This window comes from Haemaphysalis longicornis, unplaced genomic scaffold, assembly GCF_048455015.1.
Source record: "Haemaphysalis longicornis isolate Haplotype H1 unplaced genomic scaffold, Haemaphysalis longicornis Haplotype H1 scaffold_8, whole genome shotgun sequence".
Classification (NCBI taxonomy): Eukaryota; Metazoa; Arthropoda; class Arachnida; order Ixodida; family Ixodidae; genus Haemaphysalis; species Haemaphysalis longicornis.
In genome coordinates this window covers 169,160,360-169,181,437 of record NW_027526445.1, presented here as the reverse complement: position 1 = coordinate 169,181,437, position 21,078 = coordinate 169,160,360, and the positions used below count along the sequence as shown (strand labels likewise).

Genomic DNA, 21,078 nt, shown 5'->3' with positions numbered 1-21,078 from the left:
GCAATATACGCATCTAATACCAAAACAGAGGGCACTGGACGGGAACGGGTGGTCGAAGAGAGAGGGTAGGCCAAAATGAGGAGGACGATGGCAGCCTTTCTATGGGTCTGCATGTAAAAAATCCAGAGACGCTAGCCTATTACAGCTATGATGTTGGAAAGGGGTAAGGGGTTTAGGAAGACTTTGTCCCAACATGGCAGAATTAAGGAGGCGACACGGGGCTTCTGTTGCTGGAGGCGCGTTTGCTTGGCGGTGTGAGTAGTACTCGTTCAGGGACAATGTTGCTATTATCTGGCAAGTGCGAACTCTACCGTTCAGCTTGAACTTATTTTAATCCCACGAAAGGGCACAAGGCTTAGGCTTGTGATGTGATGGAAAAGAGGGCAACAACGTGTTAACTATACGACGGACGACATGAAGGGCATGAACTGTTTATAAACAGCAAGAACTAAGCATTTACTATCGCAATATATTCTGTTGCACTGCTTCGCCTGTTGCTGCACATCGGCGTACTATACATGTTTAACCGTGGTAGTGCCACGGCCGATTATCCGACTTGTTCCACCTATTCAACAATAAATATCATAAAAATAACCTGATATAAACGCCTTTTTAATCGGAGCAACAAAGTATAGAATTATATCCCAATGGCAACCATGCAGTAGGCAACAGCTTGAAGACTTGCGTCTCAGAGGAGAGGTGGAGACTCGTGTAGAAATGCTGGCCCAGGCCGTGACATATTTTTTGTCTTTAAAGGAGCCATTAAACAACAATTTTCCACAGTTTCAAACAACTATCCTCTGATAATTCACTCTGCCCCATAACACAAGCCAACGGCCTTGTTTTAACGAAAAAACGCAATCAATATAATAAAATTTTGAAATTTTGTACTACAGTGGGTATTGGAGGCAAGAATGTCGTAATACGGAATAGCACAAAAACACAGCTTTCAGTGTGAAACATGCACGTTAGCATGAAAATGATACAAAGAAAATGGAAATACATGCCCCGCTAGAATCGTACAGCGATGTTTATCCATGGTTACATTAGTAGGCTGCCGCAAATCACACGAACCAGATTACGGTCTATCATAGGTGTCCTATTTCAAGGTCACCCCCCAAGAGGGGATGCATCAAAACCTCCTAAAAGGGAAAAAAACCACACAGGAACGGAAATTTGAAGTGCGCGCCAGGAGCACATCAGTGAGCAAACTCCAGTTCCTAAACCCCGAGGAATCATGGTCAAACATGGCAGCAGGCTGATCAGCCAATTAAAGAACGCCGAGTAGGAGACCAGTGGCTTGATGACCATATATGGGCAACAAAAGGCAAGAAGTCAATTAGAGTGCGTCACGAGAGAGCTCAGAGTGGTTAAAAGCGGGGCGCACAAAGAGAAGAGGGAGGCAAGAAACGGGGAGGCAAGAAACCATTTGGCGGCAGGAGCACGTGAGCTTGAAGGAACGAGCCTGGGGGACGTGGCCAAGCCAACGACTATGGCTACCAAGCCTGGGCGGGAGCGGGCCAACTTCGCATCGGCTGCGCCATCCTGCGAACCTGTGTCTTCATGGTCCCAGCAGCGGCGGTCGGCTACCTGCGGCCAACGTCCACGCTCAGTCGTTTCGACGGCCCCGAAAGGCTACGTTCGTGCCGAGACTACGTGGGACCTCCAGCGGCAGTGGCTACCAGGCGTAGCCGCAGAGGAAACGTCAGGATGCGCGGAGCGCTGACATCAAGGATCTCCATCGACTGCGGCTACCAGCGGGTAGCCACCAAGGAAACAACTCAGGACGCGCGGAGCTCACGCCGTCCAAGGAGTGACCGCGCGCATCGATCGCCAGCCCCGAAGCTAGACGAGGACGGCTACCACCGAGTCGCAGCCTCGCAGCGCGTGCGGCACGCTACCGCCAACGACAGCGAGGTAGCCAGTCCATTAGCGACACAGTCGTAGGATACAACTGGGGAGTTGTGGTAGGAAGGACAATAACTAGGACTCGTTGTAAGGATTGTGTATGAACTGAGTGTGTACAACTTTATTGTAGATACTTTTAGGTTTTGCGTTAAATTGTATTTCTGGATATTCAATTTGAGGTTCATCTTATCGGGGGTGTGCATTTGTCTCATTTAGTGGTTTGCTCGAGGGTTTTTAAGGGTTCATTAATTGTGTGTTTTCTCAAATCCGTCAACGGCTTTCCTGCTGCCACCTCTCTGAGCTCGTAAAAACAACCCGACCATCCATTGACATGACAATAAAAACAATTGGCGAGCCTGCCAGGATAAATTTATCCTCCCCAAGGATATTCCCATCGGGCCCAATCACACATCTGAACAGCTGCGAAAATGGATCCTGGACGGTTGTTGACGTTGCTTCAAACGCGAGGTTTAACCACAGAACAGTTTTTTGAATTACTCGATGAAGAGTGCCGCAAAGTTCGTGACAAATCGGGTGCAGAGATAGAAGATTTTTACGAACAAGGAAGGAGCGTTGAACCTGCCGCACGTGACAGTCAAAGCACGCGCTTAGCAAACATAATAGAAAAAGAAAAGGGGCTCTCGCGACAGAGCGCCCAGGTGGAAACACGCCAAGTTAGCGGTGAACATGCCGCCCGTGAGATGGAAGGCACGCGGAGCATCGACTGCGATAAGTCACGTGAGACAAAGAGAACACCGGTCGCCGTTCAGGATGAGGCCTCAAGTAAAAAGGAACACAAAGAAAATAATTGTTTGTTTGAACAGCCCGCTGAGAAAAAAGACGTGTTCGAAGAGCTAGACAGTGAAATGGCCGGGCGTGTTTGAAGATGAGCTTGCTGCGAACACGCTAGGCGAGGACACCTTGCTGCCGCCTTGTAGTTCTAAGGAATTAGTGGATGTCACGGTCGCCCAAAGATTAATTATTGATATCGAGGTGCCTGACGCTTCGTGCACTGGCAAGAAGTGCATCAGGCAAGAAGGCTTTATTGCCAGTGCGGTAGAAATGCCTATGACTCTTGAGAGTATAGTTCCCGGAAAAAAAGGCAGTGCTAATTCTTTAGACAGCTCAGCGGAAAGCTCAACGTCTAGGATTGTCAACGGGGTTACCAGTTCGCAGCCAAGTAGAGGCATTTAAGAGAAACTAGGACAGCTCCCTCAGACCGAGCTGGTTGTTTTTGATCGAGTCCCGTCTTGAGAAATTTAGGCTATGCACAGGACAGGGGTTAATCCCAAGTGAACGGCAACTCTCAGCACACTGTAACATTGCTGAGATGCAATGGCGCGAGGAAAAACGTCCGCGTTGTCGAAATCGTGGGAAGCAGTGGAGGAAAAGGAGTTTCCGTCTTAAGAAGGTTAGAGCGCGTGACCCGAGATGTGCGAAAAAAGATAAGGTAGCGGCAAACCTGGCACGGTTATTCCACGCTACCAAGATGACATGCAGACGACAGGCTAAGACCCGTAAGACGAACGAACGGCTCTGTTCAACACCCCAGACAAGGTCGCGGGGGCCACGATTGAGTTCTCCGGGAGTAGCCAGAGTACTAACTTTAGATGAGAGCACAAGTGCAGACGGCCAAATAAGGCAAAAGAAAGAAACCATGTGAGTTTCGCGAAATCCAGAGATAGCTTACAATAGGCAAGGACTGGAGACCGGGTCATAGGTCTTGGAGACAAATGAATTCTGATGAGTGTCAAAGCGTATCCGACAGTATAGCCAAGGGTGCTGAATGAAAGAGGCGGAAAAAGGTGAAGATGAAGCCATAGTTCAGTAAACCTGATGGACAACACGGTACTGACTTGGACAGAAAGAGGACCCACAAAGATGACGAATTAGGTTTAGTAATAAGGTAAAGCATAAACATGGTATGGCGCAAACGCTAAGGTGTTGTAAGTGTATGAAGCGTACATGGGAGTGATGGGAGAAGTGCGTATTGAGTAAGAGTGTTTCCCAATTTGAGATTTAGTAAAGTGCTTGACTTCGATAATGTGTTTGAGCACTGAGTGCATGGGCAGATTGATGTCTGATAGTCGCGAGAAAGCTACATGCTTCAATGCATTTTTTAGTTCCGTTTTTGCCGAACGGCGGCCTGGTACTGATAACTTTAGATTTGGCTCCATTTGTGCTGAACCCATGGGTGATACTGAGTTTGATATACGCGGAATCGAGCAGCTGCTTTTACGTTTGAAACCTTCCAGTGCCATGGGACCCGATGAATTACCTACTGCGTTGCTATCGTCATGTGCAGCCGTGATATCAAAATATTTTCGAATTCTTTTTTCGAGATCACTGAAAGAAGGAGTTCTACCACATGACTGGAAACTTGCAAACGTTGCGCCGTTGCACAAATCGGGACTACGTAGCCTCGTACCCAATTATAGGCCTGTTTCTTTGACGAGTGTAGTATGTAAGGTATTCGAGCACGTGCTTTTCACTCGCATTATTAATCACTTAAATTCATTCTCGCTGCTTTGCCCCCAACAGCAAGGTTTTCGAGCTGGATTTTCTTGTGTGACACAATTAACAGAATTAACTCATGATATTGCTGGTTCATTGGATCAAGGTTTCTCTGTGGACTGTATTTTTCTTGATTTAGCAAAGGCGTTTGACGTTGTTCCTCATTCACTCCTCCTAGAAAAATTGGCGTGGTATAACATAAACCCTGAAATTCTTCGTTGGATACAAGAGTACTTGAACTGCCGGAAGCAGCGTGTTGTCGTAAATGGTCAGCAGTCTGAAGATGTCGATGTAAGTTCGGGAGTACCGCAGGGTTCTGTTTTGGGCCCACTATTATTTTTAATTTTTATGAATGATATTTGTAATGGTATTTCTTCTACAATAAGATTGTTTGCGGACGACTGTGTATTATATAGAATTAGTAATCACTTAGACGACTGCACTGCGCTTCAACATGATCTGAATAGGCTAGTTGATTGGTGTAAAACTTGGGGAATGCAGATAAATCTACAGAAATCGGTGTACATGTGCTTCACGAGAAAGAAGACGCCTCATGTTTATTCCTATACCATTAATGGTACATGTCTTCACCAAACGTTCGAACATAAATATCTTGGTGTATATCTTACCTCGGACCTGTCTTGGCGCCATCATGTAAATTATGTATGTGCGAAAGCATGTCGTGTTTTGGGCTTCCTACGTCGCAACGCGAAACGTTTTCCAGTGAAGACCAAAGAGTTGTTGTATAAGACCAATGTTCACCCCATACTCCAGTTTGCTTGTACGGTATGGGATCCACGTATCAAACTGATATCGGGAAACTAGAAAGAGTTCAAAACTTGGCTATTCGTTTTGTTCTTAAAGACTACTCCAGGAATTTCAGTGTGTCTACAGCTAAGCGCAGCCTAGGTTGGGATTCGCTTCAGCATCGTAGGAGAGTACTTCGATTAAAATTTTTTCACAATATATTTCATAACAAAACAGGGATAGACAAAATTTGTTATTTAATGAGCCCAGACTACGTTTCACTAAGGACAGATCACTCCTGAAATATAAAAGAAATAAGTTGTAGAACCGAATTGTTTACGCATTCTTTTTTCCCCAAAACTATTAGCGAATGGAATAAGTTATTTAAAAATGTTGTGACAATCATGTCTAATGATGTATTTTCTCGTTCTTTGTAGTGTATCTTCGTTGAACATGCCGGGTTTTGGCTTGTCATTGTGCTTTAAGTGATATTTCTGTTATGCCTGCATTTTGTACGAATTTCTACTTCTTCCCCCCCCCCCCACTGTAATGCCTTGGAAAGGCGCTGTGGGTACTATGATAAATAAATAAATAAATAAGTGCATGAAGTGTAAATATAAAAAGAGCAGTTGCAAAGTGCGGCTTGAGGAGCTGGAGGTCCCAGGTAGTCTCTGCACGAACTTAGCCTTTCGGGGGCATCGAAACGAAGGTAGACAAAGCGGGGACGTTGGCCGCAGGTGCCCGACCGCCGCCGCTGGGGCCACGAAGACACAGGTTCGTGGTGCGCCTAGGATGCCGCAGCCGATTCGAAGCCGGCCCGCTACCGCCCAGGCTTGGTAGGCATAGTCGTTGGCCTGGCCACGACCCCTGGCTCGTTCCTACGTGCTCCTGCCGCCCCATGGTTTCTTGCATCCCCGCTTTTTGCCTCCCTCTTCTCTTTGAGCGCCCCGCTTTTAACCACTCTGAGCTCTCTCGTGACGCACTCTCATTGGCTTCTTGCCTTTTGTTGCTCATATATGGTCATCAAGCCACTGGTCTCCTGCCCGGATTTCTCTAATTGGCTGACGAGCGCGCTGCCATATTTGACCATGATGCCTTGGCGTTAGGCGCTGGCGTTCGCTCATTAATTGGCTCCTGGCGTGCACTTCAAATTTCCATTCCTTTGTTCTTTTTTAAGTGCGAATGCACTTCTTAAGCGAGCCTGAATCGTCCGCCGCCGTCGTCCGCATAGCAACAGCTGCGGGTGCACGCGCTCCTCGTCTTCCCTAGCAACGGGGGGAGATGGGCGCGCGCTACTCTGCTCCTCCTTTCTCCGCTCAGTGACTGCGGGTGTTGGGCGCCTCCTCTCCACTTCGGGCGGGAGAGCTCTCGCTCGCGTAGCGGGCGCTCCGCATTCCGACGCGTGAGGGCGCTCGTGTAGCCCTCGCCGTAACGGCGGGCGCTACTCTCCTCCTCCTCTCTCCGCTCAGTGACTGCGGGTGTTGGGCGCCTCCTCTCCACTCCAAGATAACGATATCCACCGTAATCGCGCAATCAACAACCGTGCATTCGCACTTACACACTCTCCCCCTCGGAGAAGTGCGAGGGAATTTTTTTTCCCGTTTTGGAGGGTTTTGATGCATCCCGTCTCGTGGGGGTGGCCTCGACAATTGACAATGGGAAAGTAGGCGAAAAGTAGCTGGGGGGTCGCACTGCTTTGTATGTTTTCTTTCTATCTTTATTACTAATTAAGAGCGTCCGATAAAATTCTGGAGAGAGCAATCTTATTAATGACCTAAACTTGCATAGTGGGTCTTCATGGCTTTTTAAAGCAGCTTAGGAATTTCAATTAGCGTTCCCATTTTCAGACAGTTGTAGCCTCCCGCTGGAGTAGTGAAAATAAGTAAAAAATCAGTGCCTCCTCACCCGGGTTGACGGATCCGCTTAGAGAGTAGACAAGCAAGCCGATGGCTGCTATCAAGGCGAGGCAGGTGACTATTCCCACAACAACACGGCGGCCTTCGTTCGGATCCCTGTAAATTATCTAGTTTAGAATGGTATTCGAAGATGTACACTTCCTTTTCAAAGCTATTAGTGAGACACAAATAATAAAATCATACTTTTTGGGCCCGGAATAGCATAAAGGCCGAATATGCCAGAAGTGAGGCGTCTTCATATCAAGCCTTTGAAGATAGGTCATGTCCTCACTAGGTCTCCCATCAACCCACATTCTTCTATTACCTTTTTTCCCATTTCCTGCTACAAATATGCACAGTTTACACTCGAAAACATTTTGTAATTACCAAAGAGGGTTATGTCGAAAAGCTTAAGAAATACATATCCATCAACGTACACTCCCTGTGCCTACAAGTTGCCTACTACGGTAATATTAAACGCCATTATATTTCTAACAAATGGTAGGACAGGCTGCATTTAGGAAATTCTAATCAACAATATATTATGCTCATGTGATCAATCAGGAAAGAATGATTAAACTTGCAGAAAAGATAGACCGAAAAATGCAATTACTTCTATAGATACAGCCGCACCATTCCCTTCCTCTTGCTCCCTCACAATTGGCGCGCGTAGATTCGACGCCGATGCTTCGAGAGTGTAGGCACGTGAAACGTACACGTTACTCCAAGGGGCAAGACCCACACTTTCCCTCTCCTCTTGCTCCTAGCTCGCCCCCACTCGGTTCTTTTTTTTCTCGTGTGCACACTGATTCCTTCGGAGGACGTTCTTGGGACCGAGCTAATGTACAGTCCACCAGTCCACATATTTACAGTTTTGTTTTAAAATACGGCCTTTCTTATCTCCGTATCATTATTACCGTTTCCTTGCTAACACCATATTCCTTTGTGTTTCATTCAGCGTTCTGAGAATAGCCTTTCAGTAGCTGCTGGCTGAAATCATAGGGGCTATATTTTCGCGTAATAAAGGTAAAGGGAATACTTACCCTTCGCCTGTTGGTTTTGAAAAAATGGGAAATAGTTGGGTACTCATAACTTCCAAAGCGGGCTACTATTACCCCGTGCACAACTACTGTCGTTGGAAACCAAAAGCAAAAAGAAACCCATTAAATTCGCTGTAGCTTCTTTTTTTACGGTTCAGCTTGACGCAGTGCTCCTTACTTGAAACCGAAACAATTCTCTCCTACGAAAACAATTTATCATAAATAGAGAAACCCTGTTAATTGCAATTCACATTGCTATTATAGGTCGTCTGGACAACCCACCACTCCACATCAACCCCAAATTCATTCCCATCGTGCCGAAAAAAGTCCCAGGGCACCTATGCGCTCATTATGAATTGTGAATGCGAAAGCATCTAAATCCAATTCAACGACGCAACACAGAACAGATATGCCTGTAAAGCGGGCGCCACCATCTTACAGGACGTCCCCAGTGCAAGCAGTGCGGAGTGCCCAATCTGCCCTGTGACAGGTGCGCCGCTGGGTGGAGTATTTGCTGAAACCAAACCGGTCTACCCAGTTTGAGGACGAGTACCGCCGATCTCCCCATTTTTACCACGTGGCCGTGCGTGTACCCAGCTGTTTTCTATCAGCACACGCTCATTTTCATGGCGTTTTTTTTTCTTCAGGTGCGCTCATGCAACACGTCACAGCCAATGAAAATTCAGGGGCCTGATTTATAGTCCGAGACCGACAACACCGGTTTATTAGGTCGATGGGTCTTTTAAAGCCTTCACAATAAACCAAAGTGACTGCTTTGACTCCGATCAACGCCTGAATTGGGATTCAGCTATCTTCGCATTCACTGTCGTTGTCAAACACGTCGAAAAGGGGTCTTTCACCCCCCAGGCACAGCCACGATGGAAAAATGCGCCCGGTATTCACAGGTCTGCCCTTGCGGCCAACGTATCTCAGCCAGCGTAAAGACCTTGTGAAGCAACGAGCGTAGCAAAAACCCGGAAGAACGTACAAACCGCCAAACATAACTTGTGGTGAAAAACAAAAAAAAAAACCCAATCTCTCGAAATTCAGAGAATTCTCTTCTAATGCGGTGCATTCTTATTCCGCTCGCCTATATTGTGAGTTTTTCTACACCCAAGAATGGCTATGACTAGCAAAAAGCGCAATATTTATTCTTTTTTAAGCTTTCTTTTTTTTTTCGCTGGAGACGTTAATTTTCTCATTACAGCGATTAAGCGCCTTCGCTTCGTTTTTTTCTGTTTCATTTTTTCCCAGAGATTCAAGACATACTGCAGAGTAGGTACGTTCGCGCTGTTTTTTTATTCTTATTTCCAACATTCTTTTTCGGACTTTTTTTGTTGATGCTTCAGTTTTAGGGGCGAAGCACGTTAGGGGCCCGACCGTAGGCGTCTCATGGTGTCGTGTCATGTCGTATTCTAGTTTAGTGACGGTAATAAAACACCAGCACGCTCGTTTTCCAACCCCTCACGCTAGAACATTTACTCTTCATGGGAAAAAACGTGCAATAAAAGAACACACCAGTACACTTGATTTCCGTTCGCACTTGCTTGGTTGCTTCTATTTCGTTCCGTACTCGCTTTAAATTTAAAAATTGGAGTTGCCTGTTTCGAATTTCACTCCTCCTTCGTCTCCGTAATTGGGATGTCGCCTATATCAACGCGCGCCGCGTGGTAAGAGAAAGACACACTTCTTTAATGCACTTATACACTGCGTGCTTCGCTCCTCCCCAGGTGTAACGTTAGTGTATGGTCCGCATTTTGAGGGGGAAGATGCGTAATGTGCATATGTTTTATTTTGACGGGTTAATTTTGTTAAAATGTTTTTCATTTTTGTTATTTCTTAGTTTTTCAAAATTCTGTCCGGCCAACCATATCCCTCTACGCTTTTATAATGATTAACGGTGGAATTTCTGCAAAATCTACATTTTGGCGGAAATGTGTGGCTTTACGCAGTTTTCGCCTTTCTTGCCATTCTTATTTCTTATTTTGAAGGCGCCTTTGCCCACTTTCATTTTGTCTATTCAAGAGTTTGGGGGAGATCTATAGGATGCATATTCTTGATTTTGAGATCATTTTTGCTAATATTTTATTCCTTTACGTTTCCGATTTTTGGGGTTTTCAAAGTCATCTCCGACCCGTTATCCCCATTCGCGTAATTATAGCGTATAAATGTTGAAGTACCGCAAAATTTGCACTTTTGTGGGAGAGCAGGACGTTACACGTTTCGCAATTTTGCCATATTTTCGTATTTTAAGGGTTCTCTTGCGAGTTTTTTGTTGTTTATTCTTTGATTTGGGGGGAGATGTATAGGATGCATATTTCGATTCTTGTCAAACCGTTTATGTTAAATTTTATTTTTTCTAACTTCTTTTTTTTTTAGATTTTCGAAATTCTGTCCACCACCTATCTCCATTTACGCTATTATAACGATTAAAGGTGGAACGTCTGTTCTGTCAAGTCAGTCCTATCAAGAGGTCAGTCAGTCAGGGTGTCCAGTCACTGCAGGGCATCATTCAGCAAGGTGTCGATGCAGTCACTAGTTATCGCGACACGATATGCCTGTCTCCCGCACCTGAAAAAATCCAAATTGCTTTTTGCGATTACTCGCAATCAATGCAAACAAAACCGCCTCATCTTATGGTAGTTCATCCCATCCCTCGCCAACTTTACTGCCGAATTCTTGGACTACATACCTATGTGTCATGTAATCAGACAAATGTGGCTAACACAGTTAAAGGTTTGCCATCAGCTTACGCATACACTGCGCCGCATTGTGAACAAGCACGCGGGGCTACACGAGGGTCAAATAGGTGAGCTTGTACATGCCTTAGCTCTGACCAAAAACTGTTTATAGAATTCTTTATATTGCTCTGAATAGTCACCAGAGACTTCAGACTCAGGTTGCCCTTCGTACACTGTTTAAGGCCGCCCTGAACGCTCCAGTAAACACCTCCACTAAGTGCCTATATACTACGGGGCTGTTCTTGCCCCTGGGAGACCTCATACATCAACATAAAGTTCGGAAAATGGAGCGTCTTTCTAGCACAAAACAAGGACACTGGATCCATCACCAAGTTGCTCTCAAACCTATTGACCTCTCTAGCATGACCCCTATTAACCGCTCCCATATAACTTAAGGATAGCGCCCATCCCAACAAACGTTGCAGGTGATACCAATCCAGGGAAACGTTCTGCAAGCGTTGTCAATCATATCCACCCTATTGATTCTTCGATAGTCTAGACAGATGCAATCACGGACGCACATCGGAGCAACCGCCTATTGAATCCCGAAGGGCAATGAAGTAGTCACACACACCCTTGGTCCCTCCACTAATCTACCTACAGCGACTCTAGAAACTCCTCAATAGTCGCCAGTATTGAGAACCTCTCTTTAGAACCTTAAGGATATACCATACACACTGATTCAATCCAAGCTATCCGCACCATTCACATGGGGAGGCTTCATTGAAGAACTTCAGCACGATCAACGCGAAGGCTTAACAAGACTACATCCCCAAACTGTCTTACTCCGGTGTATTCCTGGTCACACCGGAATTCCCGTCAATAAGGTAGTGCATATCCTCACCCGCGAATATGTGCACCGGGCGTCAAGGATTATCTGGCCTTGTCCACCGACGTGGAACACTATCCCTACTACAAACCAGAAATAAAGCCTCACTTTAAGAACATCAGAGAAACTCTTCGTACCCTTCCTGTTCCAGAAGAGAATCGTACAACACAACGCAAATACGCATTCTTCGACGTACACATTTAAATCCTTCTGAGACCTTCCCGTTCCTTTCTCTGCCGTATCCGCCACTCCCCACACATATCCCAAATTTCCCGAAAAAATAGGCTAATTTAAAACACTGCATTTTCGCCTGCCTCATTGCAATTCAATCCCACCATTGTCCACATCCTGCTTCAACGTTGCGGACTTGGCTCGCCAAGGACAAGCCCACGGTCCAGTTGGCGTAGGTGAATGTGGCCGTGGAATTCTCAACACTTAATGTTGCCTTTGAATAAAGTTCTTTTCTACTTCTCTGTCAATTCTGTGTTTTTGTGGAAATGCAGGGCGTTACGCGGACCGGGCCGTTGGGGTACACAGCAAAGACTGCTACGCATTAAAATTAGTGCCCTTCCATTCTGTGAAGATTGATACCCTTGTCGACGAAGTGCACGAAACAAACCATGTTTGTGTGTAATTTGCTAGTCAGCACACTCCCCGCCATTTAGTGGAAGGAAATATGGGGCTGACTGTTTACTCTTGCTTGGTAAGCGTCTTAGTGTCTGTGTAACACACAAACCAATGCGCTGGACCATTGAAGACACCAGATCGGTTGCATTCGGCTATTTGACGTCCCCGTGTATATCCCTCCCGACAGCACCACAGACACCTAAGCAGTGAGGGCAATAAACATATAGCTTCGCGTGCATGCCTCCCGTCCTCCCTCCACTCCCCACAAGTGCATGCACGTGAAAGACACGGGCACATTACAGTTGTAAAAGAGGGGTTGGCGGTGGCCAAAAGGAAAGCCGGAGCGGCACCGAGTGAGGCAGCTTTACCTGAATTAAAACTTCGCAGAGGGGGGGGGGGGGGGGGCGACAAATGTACCTCATGATCAAACATACGTACCTCCGACAGGTGCACCTCAGAACCAATCAATAACACCGATGCTTCCTCACCTTCTCACACCGTCCCCCGACTCGCCAAAGGAGCCGTATACACACGCGATAGACAATATGAGCCACTCTGGAGCATGACTATTTGATGACAATGAGTGGAAGCATAAGACACCGGAGCAGAATTTTTACGCCTTCAAGGAACCATGAACAAAGAACACAACTTCGTTAAACTTGAAAGAACACTTCATCATCATCACGACAGCCTTCGCCATCTCCATCGGTTTAATTGGAGCCTAGGAGGACGTTTTATATTTAAAAAACGCAGGAAATATTTACAATTTTTTTTCAAATTTCATGCTACAGTGTCGTAATATATCCAGGAGAGAGGTAATTCTAGGCCAGCTGTACAAGGACGTTTTGAGTGGGTTACCTGCCCATAAAATTCAAGTTATACCATCAAACGGGGTTAGCTTCCCTACTGCAAGCGCTCATTCGTTTCGTGACGGGGACTTAGGCTAGCGGACTGCCGACACACAAACAATGTTATTTGGTGCCATAAATCGCTCTAAAGAGACTGGGGAGTGGGCACTGCTTCGTTTTTTTTAATATCTCGAGTATTTGTTTCAAGCTTACGATAGAATTAGTTACGATTTTAAACCGTAAATTCAGTTTTTTTAACGAAAAAACACGCGTTTTGTCTTCATTGCCCTTACAAACCCAATAAAAAAATAGGCAACTACGATGGCAATATTAGCAGCGCGGCATTCTACAAATAGTGGAAGAAACATTAGGGCGAACACTTGGTGCTTACTAACATAAATATACCCAAGGGTAATGAACGCGATAATGCACAGAATTAACAGCGCAGTGCGCATATATAGAGTGCCGTGCGACGGCGTTCTAGACAACAGCTGCAGCCATGCCCAGTGTGCCATCCATTGGAAGTCTACTTTGTAGACTTACTAAGCTGGCACAGGGCCGAGTATCGGCCGTTGTGTAGAGCTTCCGTTTTATATTCCTGACTCCATGGACGGCGGTTCGAGTCAGGCTCTCGACTCCTTAAAAGGAACCTGCAGCACTTCCGATAAACGCTTCGACTCTTTCTTTCGCGCCTGGAAACATTGGGAAAGCTACATGTATCGCAACACGGAGCGGCACTGCGTGATTCGCTCGGCGCAGCAGAATCGCCTGACGCTTCTGCTTTGCTTTTACGGCTGTTTTTAAAGTGGCCATCTAATGCCTTCTTTGCTGCAACTGAAGGAAAATCAGCCAATAGCCGCTACAGCGCTGCAAAGACGTAATACTGGCTTGCAAAGAACGCCAAGACCGGAAAATAGACAGAAAAATGTGTTGAGACAGTTTCTAAGTGTTCTGATGGGCAAGAAAGCTGTAATTTGTTTGGCTGTGGTACATTGCGACCCTTTAATCCAAATTACAGGATGTGTTGGTTAGCTACGTTCGGGAATCATTTAGGATTTTGAAAAAGTTGAAAAAGTGTTTGAGGGTCCTTTATTTGTATATTTTTTACTTATTTAGTTCCAGTTGTAATTTTGCTGTCTTTAGTCAGCTTTACGTATTGAAATGATTCCGTTGTACTCATTAGGTTACGCTAGGCCTGCTTACAGTACACTATGTTACAGAAAGCAAAGTCGTGCCACATCGGTAATTTGTAATGAAAATGATGAATTTGTCGTCGCGTGAGCAGAGCTAAGAATTACTCACTTGGCTCTTTAGTGTATCCAATTCCTGTGGGACGAAAGAGCAAGAATTTCGTTAAGAAATGCAGCACTTTGGTAACTTCACTGCTGCATGAAGTATTCGGAATATTTTTACAATGTTTGCGCACAGTAACGGATTGTAGGATACTACATAAAATTTACAACAAGTTTTGAAATTTTCTTTCCGATGTTGAATAAATGTGCTGCACAAAAAAAACAGCAAATCCTCAAAACCAATGAATACCCACAGCTTGCAAAGAAGGTTTTTTTTTTTTTTTAAGTTAGGGCAAGGGCTTGCAAGCTTTCGCAAACATTACTTCCAGCGATAAGCAGCGGAACCGTGAAATTTCCGATAAATAAAAACAATAAGGGCTACACTTTCAGATCCAAAGTCATAAACGCCTCTACCCGAATGTGCTTCTTAAACTTTACGCTTACATAGGGTAGCCAGTAGCGAGGCCTTAGTTCACGGGCTCTTTTACCATGGTGCAAAGGCACTGTGTTCCAATAGTGTCCTGCGTCGCTCTCCATCGAAAATGTGCCAATGCTCATATTTTTGCATAAGCCATAGATGACGCATTACGGCAGAATTTTCGCGTCAGTGTATCAACAAAGGGAGGGAGAGGAGAGGGCAAAACGAGAGAGTACAGAGCGCTGCCTTTACAGCGCAAGCGACACCGCGAGGGTGGCGCAAAGTGAAAGTGAGGATCGCCCCTTGCCTTTGCTCAAGGCGGGAAGACACGAAGGCTGACGACGGACTTCGCGATTGAGCAGGAGGAGAGGCTCACGCATTAACAAAGATCTACGGATGAGATTTACGCATCTACGGATGATCTACGGAAGATCTGCAGACGACCCAGTTCGCGTGAGAAATTAACAAGTTGCAGAACAGGATGTTATGGCTCAAACACCATGATTGCACGTTTGTGCTCTAGTACCTCGGCAGCTAAACAGTGCGACACCATTGAGGCTGTGAATATTTGACGAGCTAGTCAGGCTGAGTTATGAAGTGGGATTAGAGGAGAAAACGGCGGTAGCCGAACGGCTTACCGGACGTGGTCGACATCATTGACATTTGGGATATTTGGGACATTTGGGACATTTGGGACATTTGGGATTCGTCACCTGAAAAAAAAAAGAAATTATCTCACTTTGAAAGTATCTAGCAAGCTGCCTGCGTTGCATTTAAGACACAGCTTTCTGAAATCGGGCAAGAAACACTTGCGTAGCGAAATACTTTGCCAATAACACAATGTGGCGAAGTGATCATAATGTGATTATTCTACATTCACGTACTTACCCATGATGCAGCGGAATCAGGTGTGAAGCAAGAATCAGCTAGATGTAAATATGAAAACCAGGATTTGTTTCCTCTGTCACCTGATCGGCCTGCGCAGTAACGGTGAGTGTTCAGCCTGAAATGTAAAAAGTTATCGTTTATCGGCTGGAGATCTTTTAGCCCCATGACAGTGGTCATGACCAAAAAAAATTCTACACCTACGTCACTGACAAATCAGTGCACGTGTTTCTGATCTCGTCCTTGGAATCGCAGACATGTGTGTCTCCATCACTCTGTCTCGTGGTTTAAGAACCAATTTTTAATTTTGTAGCCTTTCTGTAGTCCTGAGACGTGGTTTCTTTATTTGTGAACCTATAATTTTGTTTCAAGGTGACGGATATGTCTTTTAGCAAGGTTATGTAGTAAAGCATGCAGTTTCAGTTACCTACTCACGCCTCAATCATTGCAACAGTGCCTGAATTTTTATTGTGTCTTTTTTTCTAGGCACTCCTATGTGAACGCACCTTCAAACTCAATGATACACCCGACAAGAGAAATGCACTTAATGTAAAATAAAATATCTTTTCTTTGTCAACCAACTCCACTGATTGGTGCCCAAGCCTATGGATGCACGCTTGACCGAATACAACATGGAATTGCATGAACACTGTCCTATGTTAGTATTCGAGAGCTTACATTGTATACTCTTTGAGAAGACATTTCCCTTTGATGTATTTTCTACTAGAGGCTTTGAATTATCTGAAGTAGGCGAAGATAAAGTAGTAATACCGCATGATCGTTGGATTCTAGAGCTTAATCATGTTTCTTTTACGAAAAGCTGTAACAGCAATACAGTGGGTCCGTTGTATTGCGGACCTTATTTTTTGCATTCCCCGAACGACCTAATAAGAACACGGGGCATCCCTTATATAAATGACGTTACATTTTGTCACCTACAGAAAGTTGTAATCCCTGTACTGTTTACTCCGTTAAATAAGGGACGTGATATTCCAAAGATTACCGACTGTCAGTATTATCACGGTCGTTCCGTACTACTGAATATCCTTTCTTAATATTCTCTCCAGCTTCTATGTTATGGAAATGTGTCTATCAACATGCAACATCTTACCAGTACTTTTCACTGTAAACTGGGCCATATTTTAACAGTATACAAAGCGGAAGAATTTTTCCCTGCCAAGTTGCGTAGGTAAAATAAAATGCACTCGGCCAGGCACAAGGTGTCATGTCTTTTACGTCTGCGCGGTACGATTGGAGTATTTTTTAGGCGCGGAGTACCTTAGGACCGCACAAAGTTTATCCGCGTCCATCCGCATAGCATTTAAAATCGCAATAAAGCACACAGGCGCCGGCAAGATATGAGCCTGTGTCTGGTAGACCAGACAGAGTTAGTGTCAGTCGTCTTAACCATTAGGCTACGACCGCGAGTTAGTACACGAGAGTCAAACGGCTTTCTCCCTCGCCTGTAACGGTGCGGAGTACCTGAGGACCTAGCTGCCAATGTCCGTACACGTCAATCCGTGCGCACACCACCATCAAGCGAAAATCTAGCGAAATTCGATTTGAGTCATGAGGTGCAGTTTCATCTAGGGAATGATCAAGGTGCAACTCACGGCTCAAATCAAATGACGGTGGGGGCCCAAATCGGATGTAATTCGTGGCGCAACTTGCAGGTTATTTCAAGTCCCCGTTCTCCGCACCCTCGCCATCATCCACGGATTGAAAATGCTGCCTTTTTTTTCCTTACAAGGAAAGTTAATTGCCGGCGGGTAACAAACGGGGCCGCGTCATAATCGTGCACGCAGTGATGATCAGTACTTAGGCCAAATATTCCAATGTGTACATTCCGAAATTCCCCATTTTTAGCCCTTTTTCTCCGCATGTTTGTCTAGAATTTCCTGCAAAATTGTCTGCGTACTCTTTCAGCAGATCATAGGTCACTACGTGGTTTCCTGTTCGATTTAAGGCATTTGCCAGCGTTACCTGCACTGACTGCTTTACGTAGATTTCTGGGCGGAGCCGTCGTTTAGAGAATCACAGTTGCCGCGTGAACGAAATTCTGCTACGTCATTTGCGCAGCAGAATTTGACTATGCATTCCCTGTTTTGTACACAACAGCATGCTCACTTTGCATAATAAACTTCCAAGTTAAAATTAGCCATATGAAAAAGAACAAGGCACGTTGGTAAATCGAGGTAATTTTAGCTCAGCAGGGGACTGCTGCCGCCATCTCTCGTTGACAGCACGTGGACTAAGGAACATCCGAAATACGTAACTGTACATAGAGTTTCATACAATAATAACTAGAGGGGAAACTGCCGCTAGTGTCTACGCGAACAAGGCAGCGGCGCTTGCGCTTCAATGGGAATGATGGGTAGTTCTGGAACCTGAATGCGTAGGATCAAAACAAGCCTATAGCTGCGCAAATTGTGTTTTTTGCAAAAAAAAAACACTTATTGCCAGGTTCTCGGTTTACAACTTACATTGCGAACAAGAAAGGTAGTGACGAAAAACCGGTTTTGTACGAAATTAAACGGCGCGTTTAATTAAACAGCAGACGCGGAGTCGTGGAGTTTTGTGGAGCAGGTTTGCCATTTGCCGCCAACTACAGCAGGCCGCGGACTTCTTTAAAAACTACTTGTAAAAGTTTCGGCGCTGGTGGTTTGTAATAGGAAGAGAAAACTTTTGTGCTCACCATAAAAAAAAGAAACCTATTACCTTTGGAGATGTAATTCTTGCCTGCGACATTCATCAATCTGCGCTCCCATCTGCCGCCGGTGCTGCTGTTCTACGCCGTAGGAGCTGGCGTTCGCACGAAAGTTGTTGCTGTTCCAAGCGATTCTCTGCCGAATGAGCAGTGCCGCAACTCCTAATTCGCAGCCACCTTCGCCGCACATAGTGCCGTCATTTGTGTTTTCGTGCTCGCTGGGCCGGCAATGAATTGATAACCCACCCAATTCGCAACTCTGGTTATAAAGCATTCCACTCAGGGTGACGTCAGTGCACGCGTGGCATGCAGTTCAAGGAGAAACATATTTTTGATAGCTTCTTCCAACGCCCCGCGTAGGAAAATGCGTTCATGTAAACCCAAAACAAAAACGAAACTGCCTGCAATCTATAGCAACTTCCACAAGCCATCGAGGGCCAATCCGAATCCAGAACTACCCATCACGCCCATTGAGGCGTAGTAGAGAGTTTTAGAATAACGTACACAACCGTACGCAAACAGTTAGCGAACGCTCTTTCCGTCGTTCTCACTGCGCATGCGCCGTACGTTAAGCCGCTTCTGCGTTTAGCCGACGGAAGCCGAGCGGACGCTATTTCAGCGAAATAGCGTGGGGCAAGTAGCTCCGATGGCAACGGTCTAATTAGTGTCGCATGATGGCGGCGATGGGACCAGTCCTGGTGGTTTTTACCCAACCGGCCGAACCGCTTCCGCTCACTGACTAGCCAGAGTCACTGTAATTATTAATAATGACTCTCGCTAGTCCGTGAGCGAAATCGGTTTGGCCGGTTGGGTAAACAAAAACCTCCGTCGCATGCCCCCGCGCGAGGGACACGAGTAAATGCAGAGCATTGGGGGTGGTCACGTGGTGTAGGTTGTCGTAGTGTTGGCGGTGGTAGTTGTAGTTGTTGTTGTCGTAGGGGTTGGGTAGTTGGGTTGCGAGACAAAGAGAGAGAGAGAGAGAGAGAGAGAGACGAGAAACGTGAGAGAGAGACGAGAAACGTAAGTAGATAACGTGTTATTTATTGCAATCGTTTGCACCCCACCCTCTCTGCGGGGCAATCGGTTGGATCTTTATTATTTTTCTTTTCTTTCTTTTCTTTTATTTCTTATTATCCCTCTCGGGAGGGCAGTGCGCTATCGTCGAAGTTCATAAGCGATGGAAGCAACACCTTCAACCAGTACCGCGACGCGATCCAACGTCAGCGTTGCAGTACCAGTTCAAGACATCGTGCCATCCTCTTCATCGACGGCGGCAGAAGACAAGGCGGCGAGACGGCGCGCTGCCGACGCCGAACGCAAGCGTCTGAAGCGCGCTGCCGACGCCGAACTTCGTGACTCTGGCTAGTCAGTGAGCGGAAGCGGTTTGCCCAAGTACCCCGGCAAGCATTCACGATTCCCCTTTGACAGTAATTTGCTCCCAATGAACCAAGTTATTTGCCCCTGTGTTTTAGATGGAGAGCATCTGATGCACTCGCCTTGTCACTCCTGCGTCGTCGTCGTTGTCGTCGGCGTTGTCCACCCCTCCCCATTCTCCTCGCCGCGCCAGCTGCGCTCTCCACCGCTCACCCCCTCTCCTCTCCGATAGCGAACACTCTCTCGCGAGGGGCATTGGATTGGATTCGATTTGATTGGATTGGTTTGGCTTGGCTGGGCTTGGATTGGATTGGATTTGGATTGGATTGGATTAAAGGGGATTGTGTTGGATTGTGTTGCGTCATAGCCGCGGCACGTTGCGTCATAGCCGCGGCAGACGCGCTGGGGCCGGCGCATGTGCAGTACTCTCTCTTCCGCGGGTTCCTCTCCTTTGGGCGCGCTGCGCATATAACCGCTGTGCCGTTCTCCGGAGAAGCAACATCCACGCTTGGCTCAAACACCTAGAGTCCACGCCGCTTTACAAGTACGCCAACGTCGTCATCGACTGGGACCGGCTTACGCAGTCCCCTCAACGTTATGCGCGCTATAAAACGCGGTCCCTTCGCTGCTCCGCCTATGCGTCGCATCTACACAGGGGTTCCGGCGAGGGGAGGTGGGGGTTTTTTAAATACGTCGAGTTCTTAGCACAGTGCCCCTCGCGCAGCTCCGTATCGCCGTGACATCACCGACTGCCCGAACGAAGCTTTGTAGCCAGGCCAGCGGCCGAAGCGGTGTCTGTGTGTGTGTGTGTGTGTGTGTGTGTGTGTGTGTGTGTGTGTGTGTGTGTGTGTGTGTGTGTGTGTGTGTGTGTGTGTGTGTGTGTGTGTGTGTGTGTGTGTGTGTGTGTGTGTGTGTGTGTGTGTGTGTGTGTGTGTGTGTGTGTGTGTCTGTGTGTGTGTGTGTATGTGTGTGTGTGCGCGCATGTGTGTGTGTGGGGGGGTGTGTGTGTGTGTGTGTGTGTGTGTGTGTGTGTGTGTGTTGTGGGCGCTTTCGCGATGAAATGCGACGTTGTGTTTCTGCGGGTGCTTCCCATGCTCTGGATTATCTTTCTCGAGCGACGTACGACTCAACCTCGCATCGGGTACGTACAGTGTGCGTGGCTAAAAGCCCTCTCGGCTTGATCGCCAGTGTTAAGAGACTTGCTGTTCCACCCCGCAAACTGCGCGCCAGGTGAGCGCCGAATTTACGAGGGG

General features: G+C 46.5%; 1 long non-coding RNA gene across 1 annotated transcript; it reads right to left on the bottom strand.

Annotated features, from left to right (window-relative positions):
- Positions 1-7,074: 7,074 nt before the first annotated feature.
- Positions 7,075-15,555, bottom strand: LOC144150053 (uncharacterized). Its single transcript, XR_013318413.1, has 3 exons — positions 15,498-15,555; positions 14,452-14,475; positions 7,075-7,181 (listed from the first exon to the last, which is right to left on the bottom strand). It is a non-coding gene; the product is annotated as an uncharacterized LOC144150053 (long non-coding RNA).
- Positions 15,556-21,078: the final 5,523 nt, after the last annotated feature.